A 22,683-nucleotide genomic window follows, 5' to 3' on the forward strand; every position below is an offset into this window, starting at 1 on the left:
CTACTGTTTCTGTGTGGTCATTTCTGCAGCATCAGGGCCTAGTGGCCCAAGACACCACAATGGCAACGAATGCGGGTCTGACCCCACGTGTGCTACTCTTCGCAAGGGGAAAGTGGACCCTTGTCTAGGGCACTGGCGTAGCAGTTACTGAGAGCTCCGTCAAGGAGAGAAGCATTGCAGCGAACAGGCCAGCAAGGGGAGTGCCCACGGCGTTAGGGAGGCTGCTGTGGTCTGGATGGGAAGCCACAATCTGCGAGCGGAAATCCCCCTCTCCCGCACCTGCTGCCATGACGATGAAGGGAAGGTGGGCAGAAGACAACTCATCAAGCACCTCAGGGTCGAGCGGTAAGCCCTTTGCAGCCGTTCGCATGCACATGCCCCCGCTGCCACCCATGAGTGTAGCCCGATTGGTGCACATGAACTTCTGATTCCCAAGTGCACCCCCTTTTTGCACCTTCTCTCGCTGGCCACGTGAGAGGCGACTCGCCAGCAGCATCAGGAAGCTGCTGCAACACCAGGCACCTTGAAGGCAGCGGCCCTGGCAGAACAAACGGGAAATTGCGTCTACACCAATTCTACACCCCCGCAACCGATATAAGCAGCGCCTGCTTGAGCGAGACAACTGCGCCAACACTCCAGCACCACAGGAGCCCGAAGGTTAAAGCAGCCTGGCCTGGGCGAAGAAAGGAAGGCAGCCCACGTAAGTCAACCGACATAGCGCTGCCCCCCGCCAACCCTTACCAGCCTGTCGGGGACATCCTCCCCTCTATGGCAGTGGGCTATGCTGCTGCCATCACTCCCGTGCCGGGTGAATGCACTCACAGCAACACAGAGTGGTTGCTTACCACCTGAGACCCGGGAAGTTTGAGTGAGAGCATGTGGCTCGAGTAAAGGCCCTGTTGAATGTCAGCATGCAGGGCCAATGCAAGCGTATGCACTGTAAGCCCCCAAGTGGCAGGTCATCATTAGCGTGGGAAGATTGAAGACTGCATTTGGCCTCCCGCAAGGAAAGCGCGAATCTGGGGCAGGAGCATGGAGCACCTTCAGCTCCACCTGGAGGCCCCTTTGCCAGACCGGACTCCGGCTCGAGAGATTGCAGGCGGGGCATGTCTAGTAAAAAAACAAAACACACACAACGAGGGAAGAATGGACAATTCATCCACTGCTCACGTGCTGTGGCAAAGTAGAGTGCTGGTTGTGTTCCACACAGGAAGATGCGAGGCCTCAGCCAGCAACAAGTTTTGAACCACCTGAGTGCCCACACAGGCAGAGGCTGCCCTCTGTTTCCCCCACCGCACCTGCACAGAGTGTCTCTCCCTACATAGGAACCCTTAGCACCCACATGGCCCGCGGTACTCAATAGCAACTGAAATGGCCTCTCTGTAATCGCACACAGCACCACCTTGTGGCCACAGCGCCACACATCACCCTGCTTCCTTTTGTGAGGCTGCACCGGCAGGAAATAGCCTTCCCAGCATCCCCTCACAGAGGCAAAAAGACCATAGGGCATCAGGAGAGCTGCCCTAGCACGCAAGAGGTAGCTGCATTGCCACCTAGTGGTGAAGGATCGTACTGCACCAAGGCCCCAAATTCAATCAAGCAAGCTGCTGTGATCTGCATCTGCAAAGGTAAGCAAATAGCCTGACGCCTTCCAGGACCTAACAAACTCAAAAGGAGAAAGACTGTCACACCCCACCAAAAAGCCAGAGGCAGCACCTGCCTAGATATTCGTGAAGCAGACAAGAGCAGCAAACCTCAAGAAGACAAGCAAGCCCTACTTGGAAGTACGTGGAGGATGTGCACAGAGTGTGCGACCCCCAGTGGCTCGGGCGCCATCACAAGCTAGAAGAATGAGCCACCTACACTCAGGGTTGAACGGACATCACCGCAAGCTACAGATCAGGCGCACCTTGTGCCTAGAAAAGGCACAGTGAATGGAGAACCTCCACATCTCCAGCGCACCAGCAAACCCCTGCCGTGGGCCAAAGACAGAAAAGAGTGTCCTCCCTCTCACTGCCTCAAGACGGAGTCACCAGTGGCCCCAGACAGGCAAGAGGAGAGTCACACACTCCATGCGGCAAGCTGCCACTGCAACCTGTGCTCTAAAACATGCGACACACGGCCTGACACTACATCGCACAGCAAGCAAGAAGCACATCACACGAAGTGACCAACCCTGTCAAGCATACCTGAACAGAGGCAGGCGCGCGATGGAGCAGGCTCGAGGCGCAAGCATTGTGCCCTTAAGCGAAGAGGTAACCTGCCATCCTGTAACAGGAGCACTGCGAAAATCCCTGAGGAGGGGAAGGAGCCTGCAAGAGGTCCTCAAGGAGAAGAAGCACGTCCTACCACAGGACAGACCTGCGACAGGTCAGCAGCAAAGTAAAGACAGTCCCAAGAACTGGACACGACCAGCGAGATGTCCATGTGGTGCAAACATTAAACATGTGGCAGGACGGCACATCCAAATGAGGAAACTGGTCGAAAACAGCAGAAGAAGGTGGCAGAACGCCACTTCGCGAAGGACGAGTGGAGAGTGGCACAACGCCACAGGGCAAACAACCACCACAGTCACGCAAGAGGGAAAAGGAGAAGAGTGACAGGACAGAGGACTTGTGCTACCACCGGAGAAGGTGTTCATCAGCAAAAGCCAGCCACTGCAGTACAGAGACGCCACTGGAGACAGCTTCGCGGGAGGACCAACCATAAACCGCTAGCAAGCGCGATTTGCGTCCAGGTCCCACGCTTCACAGTGCGACCATCCACTCACCTGTCACTGGATGCTTGGCATCGATGGCACCACATCTAGCAAGTGCACCTACCAGAAGACAACCGTAAATGGCCACAAAATCCCTCAAGTCCTCTTCAGTCCACGAGATCACCTAAAGAAAGACATGGCCGCCTGTTGCCCAATTGAAAGAAAATGATTGTGTTCATCATCGCCACCAAGAACACCTAAGGTACATCGCACCACCAGAGTGGATCCAAACACGCAAGTCATCCGGAGTTCAACGAGGCACTAACGGCGCTGTGGGAGGCTAGCCACCCAGGAACATTCTGTGTATCCCTGTAAACCCGAAGCCTGCCGAAGAAGAGCATACCCGACCATTGGACTATCCACCCCTTAGGGTTACATGAGGCTTGCCCATGGCCCTGTTGGGAGTTCTGCACGACCCCTCAATGTGGCCTATGAGAGGCCTGAACAGCCCACATGGTCACATGCCAATCCAGGGGCAAGGGCCTCAAATGGAGTTCCTGTGAGAGAGAAATCCCAACCGGAGATATGCGTCGGCCACAGCTCCACACAGGCACCGGGAAGCAGGGAGGTCGCAGACAAAGGCTGGTCACCTAAAGACCATCTGACGGAGGCATGTGAACCCAAGTCCCTAGGGCGAGAGCACACAGACTCAGAGACACCACCCTCTGCGGCTACATGATCGTTTTGGCTGTGGTCCAGTTGGCAGTTTCTCAGCGACGCCTTAGCTCGGCCTACGAGAGCACTGCAGAATCCAAACAGTCCCATGGCAGCCCGGCAGGAAGGCCCTCCAGGAGACTCCTGTGGGAGGGGAGTCCAGGCAGCAGAGGCAGGTTGGAAGTTGCTCTTCCAGCGGGAACTGGGAAGCATCATTGCCTCCAAGGAAGGCCTTCATCCATCCAGAATTTGCAGGTTGGTCTTCCACCGGAACCTGAGCGTCTGCAAGAAGACCTCCAAAGTGGACTCCATCACCTCTCCAGATGCACAGCTATTTGAACTGTATATATAGACTCCAATACGGCGAGAACAGGCTGGTCTGAACTACATTGCCCGGGTGGACTAAAGCCTCCTGACAGTGCGGTCCAGAGACACAGCACTGCCTGGTAGATGGCCTGAAGAGACTCATTGGTGCTGTGTATTGTTGTTTGTTTTTCCACAGGTTGGACTTTTTTGTTTCGTTTTCATTTGGGAGGGATGTAGTGTCCTGCTGAACACGGTCTAGTGTTCCACTTTGTGTTACACCCACACTGTACACCCACCCATCACAGGCCTCACTGGTCAGGTGACCCTGCTAATAACATACCCTGGGCCAGTTCCAGTACCCTACTACTGTCTCTGTGTGGTCATTTCTGCAGCATAGTAGGCACACAAAAGCTACCCTGTTTTGCCTGGCATTTAATTAATTTTTATGACTGTCATTTCTAAGAAATTCCCGTTTCAAAAGTGGAATTCAAGTTCCGTGTTATTAGAACATTTTCGTCTACCAGTGCCTTCCACGCATATCAAATAAAACGCTTCCGTTCTGCTAACAAATAAAACTATTTGTGATATTATTGCAACTTAATACCTGGAATTTTTTTAATGTAAAAATATACATTCACAAAGGGTTTGGTTGCAATAAAGGAACGCAACTGCACTTTGACAGGGGTTTGCCTCTGAATAGTAAGGCTTTACTTATTTTTGAGATTCACAAATCCAAGAAGTGTGTGCCTGAAGATGCTATAATCTGACAAGCATCCCTGGTGTGCACCTGCAGTCTTGTCCTTCTGACTGCGAACTGTCCAAAGAGCAGGACTTCTGCAGACATCCTTTAAATGTGCAAATTAAATGTTTATTATCAATTGTTCGTATTAAAATATTTTCATGTGAAGGAAGCCCCTTCTCCACTTGAGGGAAACAGGGTGTCTTGGGTGTTTTATCACCATCATTGGACCTCTGCAACCTAAATGAAGTAGGTGTTAGCTAGGTTTATAAGAAGAATAAGTATTCAAAAAAATGCCTATATATTAGAGTGCTCCTTCATCTAGCCTCTCCCCCATACCCCATACACCCCCCCCCCCCACCTGAGGGAACGGGTATTTTTCAGACCCTGGAGACCACATTTACCACAAACGAAAAAGTAGCAAACTAGTAGATGTTCTGCAGTAGAAAGTTCCAGCTGTAGCTGTAGACATTAGCAGAGCCTTAATTTGCCCTAACGACCACACTGAGATGGGACATCCCAGTTTCTAATGAAATGTTCTAGGGAGATACTATGTTTTACTCTCACCGTGTATTACTCTACAATAATTTATTACTTTATAAAATCAGTATAATGTCTTGGTGTATTACATTTGCGCACCTTTTTATATTTCTTATGTAGATACCTTAAGTCAAGCGTATTCTTCAAACGATTGAATACACAAGCACCAGAACATACAAGAAAAGTATTTTTTCCACTGAATCAAAGCTATTTCTCCACCTTATCTGCCTTATTGAGCCACTTGCAAAATGGTGTACAAGGAGCACTTCAAACATAATGCAAGGAAAGAATGTCCCAATCAGATTTAGGGAATCAAGACCATACCCTACGACAATATTTGACTCTTAAACATGTTTTTGGCTGAGATGATTATCAATACTTTATGGAACTAATTCAGATACTGGTGTGTAGTGTGTGATAATATATTTTTGTATTGATTATCTCCTGAACTATTTGTCAAAACAAAGTTCTCAAAATATGTATATATTTATATTCATGTAGCTAACATTTCATCCAAATATTATGTGCGATAAATAGTTTCAATTAGGAAAGAACACTTGTACTAGTTGAATGAATGAATGAGCAATAAGTAAAGTGCATGACTACTCGACAGAGTTTCCCGGAGCTGCAGAAAAGATCGAGGTACTAGAAGACTGACCACTAATAAGATGAAAATAAGTGAATTTTGAATGGAAATTCTTTCAAAATGCACCACAATGACTGGGGAAGGCTGTTAATTTCTTTACTTGCCAAGACCGTGAAGGCCCGACCACTCTGTCTGACTCTTCAGAACACTGCAATCTTGACTAGCAAAGCTGACGCAAACATACGGTTCCTATCCGAATGGAAATGCACTACACACCTATAAGATAATTATGGCCATTTTTATAGAAGGCTCAGTGAATGGTAGTAAGGGCACTAACGAGAATACCGAACAGGAAGCCAGTGCAGATCGCTTAGATGCTGTGAAACCGAGTTCAGGGATGTTCAAACTGAGTTGCACGGCTGACTTTTGAACAACAAAAAGTCTATTCATCATTTTTTCCTGGAGAACAACCTATACGATGTTAGTGTAGTCTAGTTTCTAAGTTAAAAGGGCACACACCACAGTCTTGCGTGTTGTATGATGAAGAAAATCCAGAAAGCTATTTTATGGAGCACAGAAGAGCATAACAAATTCGAAGTGTGGCTCAAATTTTGGGCTGAAAAGAAAGCTTGTCATCAAACCTGATACCCAAATCTTTGGGCGCTGGAGGTGGGGGAAGTTGATTAGGCCAGTAGTTATTAACCCACTGATCTCTTTCTTGACCAAAGAGAAGGATGTCAGTTTTCTCTGGATTGCATTACAGATGATTCACCGCATCCAATGCAATACTTCAGTAACACAAGTTTTAAGAGCTGATAGAGTGGCTGTAGATGTAAGGTCAAGGCTATCGGGTGCCCAAATAGATGTTAAATGTGGGGCTCAGGGATAATCCCTACGACACACCATAAGCTAGCTGTTTGCTGGCTGAAGAAAAGGGAGCAAGCCAAACAGCTTGTCCATAATTTGATCCAGCTTCAAGCTGTCAATTAATCAATCAATCAGAGTACTTGTAAAGCGTGCTACTTACCCATGAGTGTCTCAAGGCGCTGAGGGGAGGGGGTGCCGCTACTGCTGGAAGAGCCAGGAAATCTTCTGAAGGCGAGTAGGCCTTGGGTCTGCCGTAGGTGGGTAGGGAGGGTGTTCCAGGTCTTGGCGGCGAGGTAGGAGAAGGATCTGCCGCCGGAGGTTGTTCGTTGGATATGGGGGACATCGGCGAGGGCGAGGCTGGCGGAGCGGAGCTGGCGGGTCAGGGTGTAGAAGTTGAGTCTGCTGTTCAGGTAGGCTGGTCCGGCGTTGTGGAGTGCTTTGTTTGCATGGGTGAGGAGCTTGAAGGTGCTCCTCTTGTCGACGGGGAGCCAGTGTAGGTCTCTCAGGTGGGGGGGTGATGTGGCTGCGGCGGGGGACGTTGACGATCAGTCGGGCGGAGGCGTTTTGGATGCGTTGTAGTAGTCGTAGGTTTTTGGCTGGGATTCCTGCGTAGAGTGCGTTGCTGTAGTCCAGTCTGCTGCTGACGAAGGCCTGTGTCACCGTTCTTCTTGTTTCGGTCGGGATCCACTTGTAGATCCTGCGGAGGATGCGGAGGGTATTGTAGCAGGAGGAGGAGATGGCGTTGACCTGTTTAGACATGGAGAGGGAGGAGTCGAGGATGAATCCTAGGTTGCGTGCATGGTCAGTGGGTGTCGGTGCTGTTCCCAGTGTGGTCGGCTACCAGGAGTCGTCCCAGGCTGAGGGGGTGGGTCCAAGGATGAGTACCTCCGTCTTGTCCGACTTCAGCTTCAGACGGCTGTTCTGCATCCAGTCAGCGACGGTCTTCATTCCCTCGTGGAGGTTGGTTTTTGCTGTGTGCGGGTCCTTGGTGAGGGAGAGGATGAGCTGGGTGTCGTTGGTGTAGGAGATGATGTTGAAGTCGTGTTGGCGGGCCACTTGTGCGAGGGGGGCCATGTAGATGTTGAACAACGTCGGGATGAGCCCTGGGGGACGCCGCAGATGATGTTGGTGGCCTCGGATCGGAAGGGCGGGAGGCGGACGCTCTGGGTTCTGCCAGAGAGGAAGGACGTGGTCCAGTCAAGGGCCTGCTCTTGGATTCCGGCTTCTAGGAGGCGTGTCTTTAGAGTACGGTGGCAGACCGTGTCGAAGGCGGCTGACAGGTCCAGGAGGATGAGGGCTGATGTTTCGCCATTGTCTAGTTGGCGCCTGATGTCATCTGTGGCGTTGATGAGGGCTGTCTCGGTGCTGTGGTTTCGTCTGAACCCGGACTGGGACGGGTCCAAGATGTTGTTGTCTTCCAGGTGGCGGGCCAGTTGCATGTTGACGATTTTCTCGATGACCTTCGCCGGGAACGGGAGCAGGGAGATGGGTCGGAAGTTCTTGAGGTCCTTGGGGTCCGCCTTGGGCTTCTTGAGGAAGGCGCTGATTTCGGAGTGTTTCCAGCTTTCCGGGAATGTTGCTGTTTCGAAGGAGATGTTGACGACCTTCCGTAGTTGGGGTGTGATGGCAGTATCTGCTTTGTTGAATACGTGGTGTGGGCACGGGCCTGACGGAGATCCTGAGTGGATGGAGTTCATGACCTTGCGTGTCTCGTCGTCATTGGACCAGGAGGTCAGGTGGTTGGCGCTGGTGGTGTTCCCAGGGGGGTGGGGTCTGTCGTAGTCGGGGCGGTCCTGGTGTTGAAGCTGTCATGGATGTCTGCGATCTTGCGGTGGAAGAAGATGGCTAGTGAGTTGCACAGTTCTTGTGAGGGCGGTATGTCATTGGCGCTGGGTTTGGAGAGTTCTTTTACGATGCTGAAGAGCTCTTTGCTGTTGTGAGCGTTGTTATCCAGGCGGTCTTTGAAGGAGGATCTCTTGGCTATTCTGATGAGGTGGAGATGTCTGCGAGTGGCGTCCTGGTGGGCCGTGCGGTTGTCCGGAGTGCGTTCATTGAGCCATATCTTCTCCAGTTTCCGGCAGGCGCGTTTGGAGGTCTGCAGCTCATCGGTGAACCAGGTGCTCTCTTGCTGGCAAGGTTGTTGGACGATTTCATGAGTGGGGCGAGGGTGTTGGCGCAGTCATCGATCCATTGTCTGAGGTTGCGGGCTGCGTCGTCTGGGTTGGTGGGGTCGGTGGGTGGGTTCTGGGCAAGGGTGGTGATCAGCTGGTCTGTGGTGATTTTGCTCCAGCAGCGGCGAGGCAGCTGTTGGGTGTGGTGGTGCGTGGTTGGTTTGTTGAAGGTGAAATGGATGCAGCGGTGGTCGGTCCAGTGGAGTTCGGTGGTGTGGTAGAAGGCGACGTGGGTGCCTGTGGAGAAGATGGGGTCCAGTGTGTGGCCAGCAGCGTGGGTGGGTGCGGTGACGAGTTGTCTGAGGCCGAGGTTGGCGAGGTTGTCGATCATGGTGGCGGAGTTGGCACAGATGTTGTTCTCGAGCTGGAAATTTAGGTCCCCGAGGAGGATGTAGTCTGTGGAGGCGAGTGCATGGGTGCTGGCGAGGTTGGCGATGGAGTCGTTGAATTGTGCTCGGGGTCCGGGTGGTCTGTAGATGAGTGTTACTCTGACGGTGGTGGTGGGTCGGTGTGGATCAGGAAGTGCAGGTGTTCGGCGGTGTTAAGGGTGTCGTCTGCGTGGGTGGCGACCTTGAGGGTGGACTTGTGGACGATGGCTATTCCTCCTCCGATTCCGTTGGCGCGATCCCTGCGGGTGATCTTGTAGCCATCCGGGATGGCTATGGCGATCTCGGGCGCCGAGGAGTCGTTCCAGGTCTCGGTCAGGAAGGCCACGTCTGGGGCGGAGATGTCGAGCAGGTCCCAGAGCTCGACGACGTGTTTGCCTGCAGAGCGGGTGTTGAGGAGTATGCATCGGAGGTGTTTGGGTCCGGTCCTTGGAGGTTTGGTGGTTCTGTCGCAGGTGAAGCTGCAGGTGTGGCAGGTGAAAAATCTGTGAGTCCGTTTCTGTGTGGCTTGGAAGCAGGAGTGGTTTCGGCCGGCGTTGAGTGCGTAGAGGGTGCTGGCTTCGTAGCGGAGTATGGTGTTGTGGCGTTCGCAGGGTCCAGGGGTTCTGGCGCTGGGCGAGGTCCAGGCGCGGACGGGCGCAGACGGACTTGCCTAGGGCGCGCCCGCTGTGCGCGGTCACGCAGCGGCTGCCATTTAAGGCCGGGAGGGAGGGAGGAGCAGCTGGGTGGCGGGGGCAGGGAATGGATGGTGAGGGGGCGGGACAGCAGGGGAGCAGCGGCGGGAGAGGATACAGAAGAGAAAAGGGGGTGGGGCGAGCGGTCGCAAGGGCGGGGAAGGCAGAAATTTAAATAAAAAAACAAAGTAAGCACAGCGCAGCATTCAATAAACACAGTACAGTGCACAGAGCAGAAAACAGTGGCAGAACGAACACGGCACAATTAACAGGCACATCTGGGCACAGATACTTTACACAAATAGCAGTGCTGCAGGGTGTAGTGTAGTTCCTATATTCCCAATAGGCTCTGCGCATTGGAATAATAAATCCTGTAGTTTAGACGTAGGACTGAGGTCGACTAGGTCTCTACCGAATCTACTAGACTTAATTGTGAGTGCCATCTAGCTCAGAGGTCACTAGAAACTTTCTCGAATTCACAAGAAGGGATTAGTTTCTGACAACTGCATAAATGTGACAAGTTTGTTTCCCCAGGATAAGAAACGTATGTCTAGAGTCGCGGAAACAATAGATAGCACGATCAGGGGGAGCAGCAGGAGCGAACTCCTGATGAGAGCGGCAGCGAGGGGGAAGGCAGAGGCTCACAGGTGGTGCTGTGCGGCTGGAGGGGAGCGACCTGGCCTGCAAGCAGGGTCAAGGGTCGCCTGTCCTGCCAGTGCCCTTCTCAGCGAAACACTGTAAGACGTTAGGAGGTAATTCAGTGTGGAACGCTGCAGAGAAATCCAACAAGATCAAATAAGCGTTTTTGTCTTAATCCTGAATCCCTCAGGTCTTAATTACCTTTGAAAATTCCAAAAGGGTGGTTTCTGTACAGTGACAGGAACTGAACCGAACTAGGTATGATGCAGAAGTTTGTTGTCTTCCAAATAATCTGACAACTGAGTCTTTTCTGATCTTTCGGAGCTGATAGCAACAACAAAATCGGTCTAAATGTATACATGATTGGGATATTTGCAGTGGGTTTCTTTAATAGAGGAACTACTTTGGCCCTTTTCCAAAGCTTTGGGACCACTGATAAGGCAAGTGAGTTATAGAAGAGCTGGTAGAAAATAGGAGCTGCAGCCTCTAATGAATTTGCAAGAATAACCGGTGGACATGTATCAATTGGGAATCCTGCCTTTCATTGAAACAAGGCTTGACAATTTTGCACTACAATTACCAGAAAGTTCTTATTAAAGGAACATCCATGTTTAGAAATAGACAAGTTGGTTGCTACCTGTGGCCAAGTCGCTTGAGTAACTGTCCGGTGCAAATAGCCTGCTTGAATACTCAAAATGGTATTTTAAAAAAAACTGAGAAAGTTTGTCACAAAGTTCAGCCAAAGCTGGAATTTCCGGATTGCCGAATTCAGGATTGAGAAAATCTCTTGCAATTTTAAATATTGCACGTGAAGTCTTGTATCTGGGCAAGGCACATGTTTTAAATACCTGATATTGTTGCTTGGGTGTTTAGCCACTCCGAGGTTCACAGCCGCAGATGGAGAAGTTTTGAATAACTGTGAAACCTGACACATGTGTCAGGAAATCAAACTGCAACATCCCTGTACAGAATATTTGCCACTGCCATGGTTAATACAATTAAATTGGTGTTGTTCACCCACAGTATAGTAAGTTCTACCTGTGGGTTAAATAGAACAAGATGGCTAGTGCTGGCCATGGAATGGTCACGGATGGGCGCAGACAGGTTTAGTAATCTGCATTCTACCAAATGCACAGGCTATACTCATTAAGCAATAAAAAACCTTCACTCAGAGTCTACCAGAGCCTGAACTGTCCGGCCCTCAATCTGTACCATTTGATAATAATGTTTGAAGAGTTGTCCATATGTAGGGCTCAAGCTTTGCAAAGCCAAATTTCCATTGGTTCCAGGGCAAACTTTTGTGGGGAAAATTCCTGGTGCTGTGGCACCATTCTCCACAACTGAAATTTTGTGGTCCTGAAACCTGGGGAAAACTTGTCAGCCTGATTTGAGAAGCTTTCCCTGGGCCTTTAATCCCGGTTATTTTTTCCTGGATTTCGATAAATTTTCATTGGATTTCCAATATTATCCTGTCTCACTTGGGGTCTGAACTCAGGAGATCGGTGATAAGCACAAGTGATGTCTATAGCTTCTGAAATGGCAGCTCATGATGTTGGTGAATCCTATTCTGTCCGCAAGTTGGTAGGGCGCTTAGATATTTTTCAAAATATATTTTTTCCAACATCTGTTGTAAGCTATCAGTACTGGCTTGGAACCAATGATCCCCAAAAATCTTGACTTTGTGGTGGGGTTCATTTCAATTCTCTAAACCATGTCTCGTAGATTTCCGAATCCCGATCTAGTCTGTCAAAGATTGATTTTTTTAATTTCCACATAACAACTATCGCCTGTAGGATTTGCTGTATGATATGTGGCTTGCAACTCTCCTGATAACTGGGGTGCTATATAGTGCCCTAACTTGTAGTCAGGTGGCACTAAAAGCCATGCTCAGAATTAATTAAGAAAATAAATCAAGGTCCTTACTGGATGATATTTTTGTAATACAGAACTGAGCACATTAAGCAAGACCTTTGAATTTGTATTCTCACTTGCATCATTTAATAATAATATTGCTCTGTCCTGGACTTGCTCATTACTGGTAATTAGAGGCCAGATTTTGTAGAGCTGCCTTGGGAGCTCTGTTTTTCTGGTCAGAGAAGTATAGCTTTTTTCAACACAAGGGGGCACCCAGTATAAGTAAAACCCAAACACTCACAAGCTTAGAGTGAGAGCTCTAATGAGAGAGGGAAACACATGTCTCAGGAGTAGCTCCTATGCAGTACAAGTAGGCCTAGATATTATTTTACTAATCCAATGCTGTAATACGGAGCTTATTTTGGTAAAAGACGTTTGTCATTTTTCATGTCTGTGGGATAGCATGGGCGGAGTCTATTCTTAAAGACTTTTCTGCAAAAATGACAAAAAACTTTGTGATTTTTGTAGCTCGGCATGAGTAACACTGTGCCAATCCTATGCTTAAAAACTCTTCTACAAAGACAGACATTTGAGGTGGGTCGATTTTGAGTGTCGCTTGAATTTTAGATGTGCTACAACAAGGGCAGAGCTCCACTTAAATTTTGGAACTACTCAAAATTCCTAGCGTTGTTTTGCATAATTCATGTGGCACCCTAAGCTTGTGAGTGTTTGGTTCTGACCCATACTGAGTGGGCTCTTGTGTTGAGACAACGCTATACTTCTTTGACGTGTTCAAATAAGAGTGAAATACGTGTCAGGAGCTGCATTTATGCATTTCAGTTTGGCTTGGATAATATTTTACTAATGCAAAGCTATAATGCTGTGCCTGGGGTGGTAAAAGACTTTTGTCAATTTTCAGCTCAGCATGATAGCACTGGCTAATCCTCTGCTTAAAGACTTTTTTGCAAAAATGACAAAATGCTTTGTTGCCTTTCAAGCACTATGCTAATCCTATGCTTAAAACAATCTACTAGAAAACAGACATTTGAGGTGGGCAGATGAAGAGTATCGCTGGTGTTGTAGATGCACTCCAAAAAGAGCATCTCTCAACCTAAACTTCTGAAATACCCAGAGTTCTTAGACTTGTTCAGCAGTAATTTATTTTGCACTCTAACTTGTGAGTGTATGGTTTTGACCTATACTGCTTGGCCCCTTGTGTCGAAACAAAGTTATACTTCTCTGGCGAGCTCTAATAAAAGCGAAACATATGCCAGGAGTTGCTTTTATGCATTCCATATTGATTTGGATAGTACTTTACTAATCCAAAACTGTAATACTAATGGCTGGGGTGGTAAATGACAAAAGGCTGTTGCAGCTCGGCGTGGATAACGCTGTGCTAATCCTATGCTTAAAAACTCTGCCAGAAAAACAGGTATATAAATATATATATATATATATATATATATATATATATATATATATATATATATATATAGAGCATGTGAAAGTAGATATATATATATATATATATATATATCAAATTTGCTTATATATTTATCCCCCCAGGTCAATGCAGTCACCACATCCTGTTTTCACACACTTAGGTTGCTGACAAAGATCTACAAGTGGCTTTCAAACAACACCCAAGCCCTCATAACCAGTAGGCTGGACTATGGGAAATTCCTCTATGCAGGAATTAACAAGCAACTTACAAAGAAGCTACAGACTATCCAAAATGCAGCAGCGAGACTCATCCTCAACCTCTGATGCTGGACTCACATCATACCACTCCAGACATCATCACACTACCCCTGAGGCTTTACTGGTTCTCAAATCACAAGTGAGCACGATTCAAGCTCCACAACCACACATACAAAGCACTTCACAATTCAGGCCAAGCCCACCTGAACATTTGCATACATTTCAGCCAACCCTCCAGGCACCTCCGCTGGGCCGAACACTGAGTAGCACACATCCCATGCATCTACCAAAACAACTCCGGAGGTCAAGCCTTCTCATACATAGGTCCTAAAGTGTGGAACACACTCGCACTCCACATCAGATCCTCCTCCGCTTTACTGGATTTCTGCAAGAAGGTGAAGTTCTAGATCTTTGAGAAAATTCACCTCCAGAGGCTAGCTTCACACACCTCAAAGTACCAGTGTACCCTCATGGTAATGGTGCGTTATACAATTATATATACATATATGTCTGTCTGTCTGTCTATCTATAAATATATATATATATATATATATATATATATATATATATATATATATATATATATATATATATATATATATATATAAAACCTACTGACGGTGGATGTAGTTAGGACCTAGTTTCCATAGACAAAGCATTTTTGGTTTTCTATTAACTTTGTCGTCCTTTGACTAACCTTCACGGCATTTTCAAAACTAGTACGCCAGTCACTTCAGCTGCAGTTTGGAACGTTTCGAGGTGATTCTCAAAGTGGGGGCAGAGAAAAAGGGGCAGTCCCAAAATGCGTTTTCCCCATGCCCTTTTCTATAGGGATTTTAGACACAACTACATCCCGAACCGCTGGACGAAATTAAAGTACATTTGGCACAAAGCTATATCTAGGTCCAGAAAGAGCTGTTCTTGTAGTTTGGTGTAGATTTATTCATATCTAGGGATTTAGATTCGACAGATCTCAAAATGAGGTCTGATTGACTGACACCACTTCAACCAGGAAGTGGTGGCAGCTATCTAGGGCCTCAGACTCGGCCGAGAAGAAACATTAAAAAAAGACAAGGGGCAGGGTAGGTTGGGCCAGGTCCCGGGGGGATTAATATACAGTTTTATGGAGGAGGGGGTGCGCGAGGCCCCTTCTCCCAATCTGAATTAGGCCCTGGGGACTGCCAACCCCCCTGGGCCCCTTCCCGGGCCGATTTCAGCCTCAGGGAACATCACACGCCCAGGGCTTGATTGTGGAAAGAGAGAGGGAAGGGGGACGATTTCAGCCACAGGAAGCCAAATCCCCAGGGCCAGGCCATGCAAAAAAATAGAAGGGGGGCAGCACTTCCCCCCTCCCAGAGCCATTAATGGCCCTGAGGAACCCAGGGCCAACTCCAGCTATGTCCTGGGATGCCCAACTCTGGGACATAGCGGTTTCCAAAACCTGTGTTAGCTCTCGCTTGGCGGGAGCAATTTGAAAGCTCCCACCCACAGGGAGCAGCACTGTTAGCCAACTCCTGCTGGATGTAGGGAGCCGACTGGGCTCTAGGGGGCCTTGCAGTTCCCTGAGTGGCATGCATCGAAGATGCAGTGGGTACCCTGGGTGGGGTCCAAGGCACACACCCTTTGTTGTCCAGGTCCGGGGTCTCTGCGGCCGAAATCAGCCCGGGGAGGGGGCTGAGTGCCCCCATCCCCTTTAAACAGATGGAGAGCCCCCGGGCCAAATAGGCCTGGGGGACTGCGTAGTCTCCTCCCTCTCTACAGTAGGGATAGGCCCTAGGAGATGGGATCCCCAGGGCAGAAATAGGCCCGGGGAGTGGGGCAGCCTGCCCACCTCCCCCAGATACACAGTTGAGAGCACCTGGGATGGGGTTCCCGGGATGACTAATGGTCGAGGGAAGAGGTCCACATACAACCTCCCCTAAAAATATGGACCTGGCACTGGATGGCTTCCCCGCGGCTAAAATTGTCCAAGAGAGGGGGACATGTACCCACCCACAAAATATGCCGGGCTCTGAAGGATGGGATCCCCAGGGCCAAAATCAGCCCAGGTATAGGGGCTGCGTGCCTCCTTCCCGAGTTGGCCAGAGGGCCTGGCAACAGGCCAGTCCTTGCGGCCTACCCACTTCTGTGCATGGCCTAAGGCCATGCTCGACGTTGTGTTGGTTGTATGCGGGGTTTAGCTTTAGGCCAGACCCTGCGGCCAGCCCCCACCACGGACCACCAAAGACCGCGCATTGCAGCGGTTGGATTAACGTATGGTAATTTCGTTCCATTTTTTTTTAATTCACTGAAAAAACAAAGGTAACAGGGATGTTATAGTTAGGAAATACCTTTACAAAGCTGTAGAAATTCACTGAAAAAAACAAAGGTTGCAAGGACGTTATAGTCAGGAAACAGAATTAAAAAATCCTTAGAAGTTCAATAAAAAAAAAACCCAAAGATTACAGGTTTGTTTTAGTTAGGTTCAGATTTTACACACACAAAAGCATAGAAATTCAGTAGTTATATTATACTTGTCTCAAGAAAGGTAACTATAACTCATGCCCTAAAGTAACTATAATTCACACCCTCACCATGCACTGCTAATTTCCGTACATATTAGTCATTACATCTTCTATGACATAATTGATATTACTGCAACATTTACTGCAACATTTGCAATAAAATGATTGTGCATGTTTGCTGTTACTCTCTATCATAAGAATATGCAAGCATACCCAATTTATGTTTACAGTGTTAATACAATCTTTATTTGTGATTTGTGTGGTTTGGATAGCAATGTGGCATTTGGAGAAGTTTTTGTGCTACAAAATTATGCAAAAACAAGGAGATGATGGACGGAGCACTGAAACTTTTCAGACACTCACCCCCATTCACAGATCTTTGTTGAATCCACTATCGTTATTTAGCTCTATAGCTGGGTCTGAACTGAGGTGGTGAAGTGAGCTAAAGAATGATGATGGATTCAACCTAGATCTGCGACTGGGGAGGATTGTCTGAAAAGTTTCAGCGCTCCGTCCATCACCACCTTGTGTTTGCTTTGTTCGCCCTAAGTAGGCAGGGTATGCCCAGACGTGGGTCCCTTGCTCACTTTGCCACTGGATTCAAGCTAGCCTGGCTGATGAAAGGTGTTACCCAGAAACCGGTCCCAGGATGCTTGTTTCCGGTTCAGGTAAGACCTGGCTTGGTAGTTCGGGCTGGACTGTTCCCATGAGGCACAGGGTCAAGACTGATTTGCATATAGCTGAGTCTGAACGGAGGTGGTGAATTGAGCTAAAGAATGATGATGGATTCAACCCAGATCTGTGACTGGGTTTGAGTGTCTGAAAAGTTTTGGCGCTCCGTCTATCATCTCCTTGTGTACAAAATTATGCAGCATGATATAGATGTAATCTGCCCATATGCATTACAGGATATTATTCACTGTTTATCGAACAATGATAAGACGTATTTTGCTTGTATTTCTCCTAACATCGATGGCGAATGCTGTGTATAACTTTACGTGGATTACTTTGAAAAGTGTTTACACGTTTCAAAATGGCTGAACTTTTTCAGGTCCAACACAGCACATGACAGGTAATGTCTGTTTTCTATCTTGTTGTATCACAGTGCACTTTAAATGTATGCTTGGAACAAATGTTCCCCACCCGTGATCAAGGCGGGTTCCTCACTGAAACGTGTTTAGTTACTTCGTAGAATAGTAAATAACATTTTATGATCTAAATCTGGATCATTGATTTTTTGAGGCAAGTGTGTGTCATGCACACTTTGCAGCGATTTGAGGTGGACTGGAGATATATATATATATATTCTTCCTGCTCCTGCTTGACCGTTGATTAGGAAGCACTCGAACACCACCAGAGGCTCCAGGCAAAGCCCTTTATTAAAGGTATGGAGACGATTTACTGCATAATCCGCCGCATTTCGATTTCTCTTCTTCAAAGGCATGTGGTCGAATAAAGAGCACAGCTCGGTATTGCCTTTCCCCTTTCTCTCTTTAATGGCCCGCCCCTTGATGGGCTGCTCTGTATGAGTTGTGTCGAGGATTCTGGGAGTGGTAGTACCGATGCATACATTATGTGCAAATGTTCTGTCGGACAAATAAAGACCCAGGATGGGCCTCCGCAGCAAACGTGTCCTAAATCCTATAGGATGGTGCCCAACCTACAGTGGCGCAATGACTGGTAAAGGATTCTGCAGTGAATCGTTTCCATACCTTAAATAAAGGGCTTTGCTTGGAGCCTCTGGTGGTGTTCGAGTGCTTCCTAAATCAAAGGTCAAGCAGGAGCAGGAAAAATATATTGGAATATTCTACATACAGATTCTGATCTGGAGAAATACGTAGGTGACTCACAGCAGGTTAAATATAGGAAGGCTCAGTCCTTTGAAGACATGATATGTCCTGCCTTACTGCCAAAATTGATCAAAATGCTGAGTGGGTTTTTTGTATGTGGCAGATGCAAGGCCTGTAAGTACAGCTCCAGCTGCAAGGCAGTCAAACTATCTGCTGAGTGTAGTACTTTCAGAATCAAGAAACATGTATCGTGTAATACAGAGTATGCAATTTATGCCCTTAGATGCCCGTGCAACAAGTACTATATTGGCTGTACTATCCATAAGGCCAAAAAACGTGTGCTAGAGCATCTAAGGGCAATCACTCGCCACGATAGATAGTATCCAATTGCACGCCATTTCTTTTTGGATCATAGACAAAATACAAATCTACCGTCATTTGTGGTCTTGGGCTGTATCCCTAGGCGTGAGAGGGGGGAGACCGACTCAAAGAGTTAAGACGTTTGGAGTCCAAGATGATAATAAAATATCATACACTGCAACCATCAGGCCACAATGGTGATGAAGCACTTGCTGTACACTTAGGCTTAAAATATTTGTTATTGCTGGTCATTTTAAGATATTTTTGGAAGTTTAAACTGATTTTTTCATTCTCACCTCCTCTGATTCATATGTATATTTGGGTGTATGTTATTAATGTATTCACTGTGTTAATTGGTGCATTCTCATTTTTCAGATTATTTGCTGTCAGATGGATTAATACGAAGACGTTAAAGAGTGAAAGTATTGACAATCAATTTTTGTTTGTGGATAGGAATTATGGTTCTGTGACTCTTTGTGGGACCTCAATTTTGGTCTAATTGTGCACAATGTACTAATGCCCACTTGGGTTTAACGAAGTGTGATGATGTTTGGTTTACAACATATGTGGAAAAGTGATTATTATACTAGCCCACTTGGGCTGTTAATAGGAAGTCACAGACTGAAGTAGCGTAAACGCTGATAAAGTTTCAAGATGTTGTAACAATAAAAATCAATTACGGCAGTGAAATACTCAATATGGTGCCGCAATACGCGAGCGTCTGTTGTGATGTTAATTGCCCACTGTGGTGTAGGATAATTTATCCGGTCAAGCAAAATGAATTATAAAAAAACGGCTATTTGACATTCTTAGGTGTAATACCGGACTGCCGTGATTCTGGAATGATGGATTATGGGCATTGCAGTTTGAGTTTGAGAACGCGATTCTCGCTCTGCCGCTAAATACGATATAAATTGCTACAAATTGTGGTACATATGAGGTTATTTAACCTGTGCGAAATCGATGAAGTTATATGCTTTTGTTTATGTTTAAATCCAACGATGGAAAACGAAATGTATAGTCTGTTTACATTGTTGTTGAAGTGAATGTCACATGACTTGTGTTGTATAAAACTTTATTGTTTTTTTACATACCTTTACTCGTGATCAATCAGCGGATGATGCATAAACGCGTAGGGTAGACTTTGCTAATTAAAAACTCACTGTGGAAGCAATTCTGGGCCAAAGCTTGTGGTCTCTTTATTGAAGACCGCCTATGGCCTATTGCGTGTTCTGTTAAAAAGCAGCACGCACGCAAAGCCCAATCAAAATGGACCTAGGAAATAACACACACGAGCTGTGTGGAATTTCCAGGTCCAATTTTTAAACCCCTACAAAAGGGCTTTTCGCTTTGCTTCGCTTGCGAGCCCTAAAAAAGGTAGTGAAAGCAAGATCCGCACGGCACAATGGAGGTGGAATTAACTAATTAATTAACTACACATAAAAGCACATCGCAATAACAGGATTTTGGATATTATGAAAAAAGAAGGACATTAAAGACTTTTGCAACATTATTTTCAACTTTATTTTTTCCAGTCTTGGCCTACACACACCACACTAAGTGGAATAAGAAAACATTACAAAATAATTTGACAAGACAAGTGTACAAAAACAAATACACAGCTAACAAGGAAATGGCTAAAGTGCTAGCCACATGCTGTAGTTTGAAAGAGATCGTGGGTAATTGGTGCTTTAAAAGTCAAAGTCTGTAAAGTTATAAAAAAACAAACACAGGTCAATGGGAAAAAACTAAAAAAAAAGGAGAGCTGAAGGAAGAACGATCTGGGCTAAGATGAAATGCTGGTAAAATGTTAGAAACACAAACATAAAAGAAGGACCACTAGCAAGAGTGTCTCTATGGGGTACATGAGAACACAGAATCCATAGTTCCGGTGTAGTAATGAAGAATGATAAATATTAATATGGAGGTAAATGGAAGCAGAAGTACAAAGTAGTGCTAACATTTTGAGGCGATATCAAATAATAGTTTAGCCGGGGTGATTATTCATTTTAATGTCATAGAAAAGTGGGTAACATTGGCTGAACAGAAAATGTGCATCTCTTCGGGCATCGGCCATTAACAAAAAATGAGGACTCAAAAGGGTGTCCTTTGAATGGAACCCAGCAGACTCTTACTGAGGAAAGCATAAAAATGGTTTAAGATTCTGTGCTGGAAAGATAGGTGCTGGAGGAAGGCCCTGCGAAAGCAAAGGCCTCACTAGGAGAAGTGGGTTGGCTACTTAAAATCTACTTGAAGGCTTGTCTCCAACGTTTTTGCCTACTATGTCCAGCTTATTACAGAACTTTACATTTGTAGGGTATAGTTATTTTGGGGACATTTGCTCAATGGGAAAACATTTCTGCATTAAGAACTTTAGATTTAAAGGAAGAATTCTAGGAATTTTCGGTGGTGCAGTCTGTAAACGTGCCACACATTTTTATGTTTGCAGGTATTCCCATACATCTTGCAAGCATTTCCCACCCTGGGAAATCATATAGATGTGCCCCTGTAACAGCAAGTGTAGAGAAATCTGCAGAAGTAAATCCCTTGCAAGGGATAGGAAGTTGAGGATCAAGTGGTGGATTGCCTTTTTGGTTTGTGAACTTCCACAAACATATATGTTTGTAGGCGACACAAACTGACATCTGGCCCCCTTTCTTCCATACAAGTGCTGTGGTAACTCCTCTTCCCGGATGGGAAGGAGGAAATAGCTTCCCAGTGAGCACAATTTTAGTCTATGTACACCTCCACACATGGCGATTAGGCAGCCTAGAAAAAGTCACACATCATGTGACATGCCATGGGAAGCAATAGTTTGCATTTAAATCTGCACCGGGTGTGGCTTTTGAGGCAACTATTACATCTGTTTGGAAAAAAAGGTAAAAGTAAGTTGAGTCACAGAGGTAGAACTCCGCCCATACTTTTACACTTTTCTTTGTGAATCCAGCTCTTAAGATATCCGAAGTCAGAAGTTTACTTCAAACTTAATGGTAAGAGAGCAAATGTCCAACGTACAATCAGTGAGCATTGCAAACAGGGCCCCAAATCCTCAAGTGGAATTCAGTACATAGTTTGTTAACATTTGCATTTGCAATGACTTGGCTAGGAAAAAGTTAAGTAAATAAATGAAGTGAGTAAAAAACTCACAAGTGTTAAGAGGCATCTAAGTTTTGTGATAGGAGTGTTGAGGTTAAAGTATCGCTTGTCAATGTTGGAGGCAATGGATAAACTGAAATAAACTAGCATTAAATTGCAAATTGGGCAGTCAGCAGAAGTGTTGAAGAATGAGGGGAAGTAAGGGTTGTAAGTGAAAGAACAAACCCAAGACTTAAATAATGGCAGAGAACAAGGCAACAATTATGTGCAATAAACAAAGTTGAAGGCCTTCTCTCTACAATTCAGTCAGGTGAGTGGCTAAAGGCTAGAGCTGCCAAATCTGGAACAGGGGAAAATTAGGGAGCCAGGCTCGAGTCTCGGCGTTCGCTCAACCTCATACGATTCTGGGCAAATCACTTAATGTACCTGTGCCACAAAATAGGATTTGTCCCTGTGTAATATAACTGGTGCTCATGTACAGCATTTCAATGCCTACTGAGCGAAACTGCAAAAAATACAAAAGGCAGGCGCCAAGTCTGAAACAAAAAAGAAACAGGGCTTAAGATTACGAGTTACATTTTTTGAGGGTCAAGAGAGTAAAAACACATCTACTCTTGATGCAAAGTGAAGGGGCGTGACCTCAGGACTAACTCCTTCACTTCTGAGCCTGTTTCCATGTTTACCTTTAACACTCAATAACAGTCCTGAACTCAGTTTATTGATTTACAAAGGTAATAAGCTCAAAGTCCTCCGAACTAAACAGCTGTGTCGCAGGTGGCACCCGCTTGGAGAATACTTGTTTTTGATTTAAGATTAGATTGGAGTTGACCCTTACACTACAACAAACAGCTTCTAAAGGTGGAAGACCTCTCCAACATTCACCACAGTCTGGTGATCAGTGCTGTCTTTTATGTCACAACGATTAGAAACAATCAGGCAACTAGTGTATTGAAATGCTGAGCCCAAAGGACACGAGCCAGAAATGTCTTCGTTAATGTCTAGTCTGCACTGCCACTTTTGCAAGACCTTAGGGAAGGACACCGATCGGGTGAGATACA

The sequence above is a fragment of the Lissotriton helveticus genome, chromosome 2_1 (genome assembly GCF_964261635.1).
Source record: "Lissotriton helveticus chromosome 2_1, aLisHel1.1, whole genome shotgun sequence".
Taxonomy (NCBI): domain Eukaryota; kingdom Metazoa; phylum Chordata; class Amphibia; order Caudata; family Salamandridae; genus Lissotriton; species Lissotriton helveticus.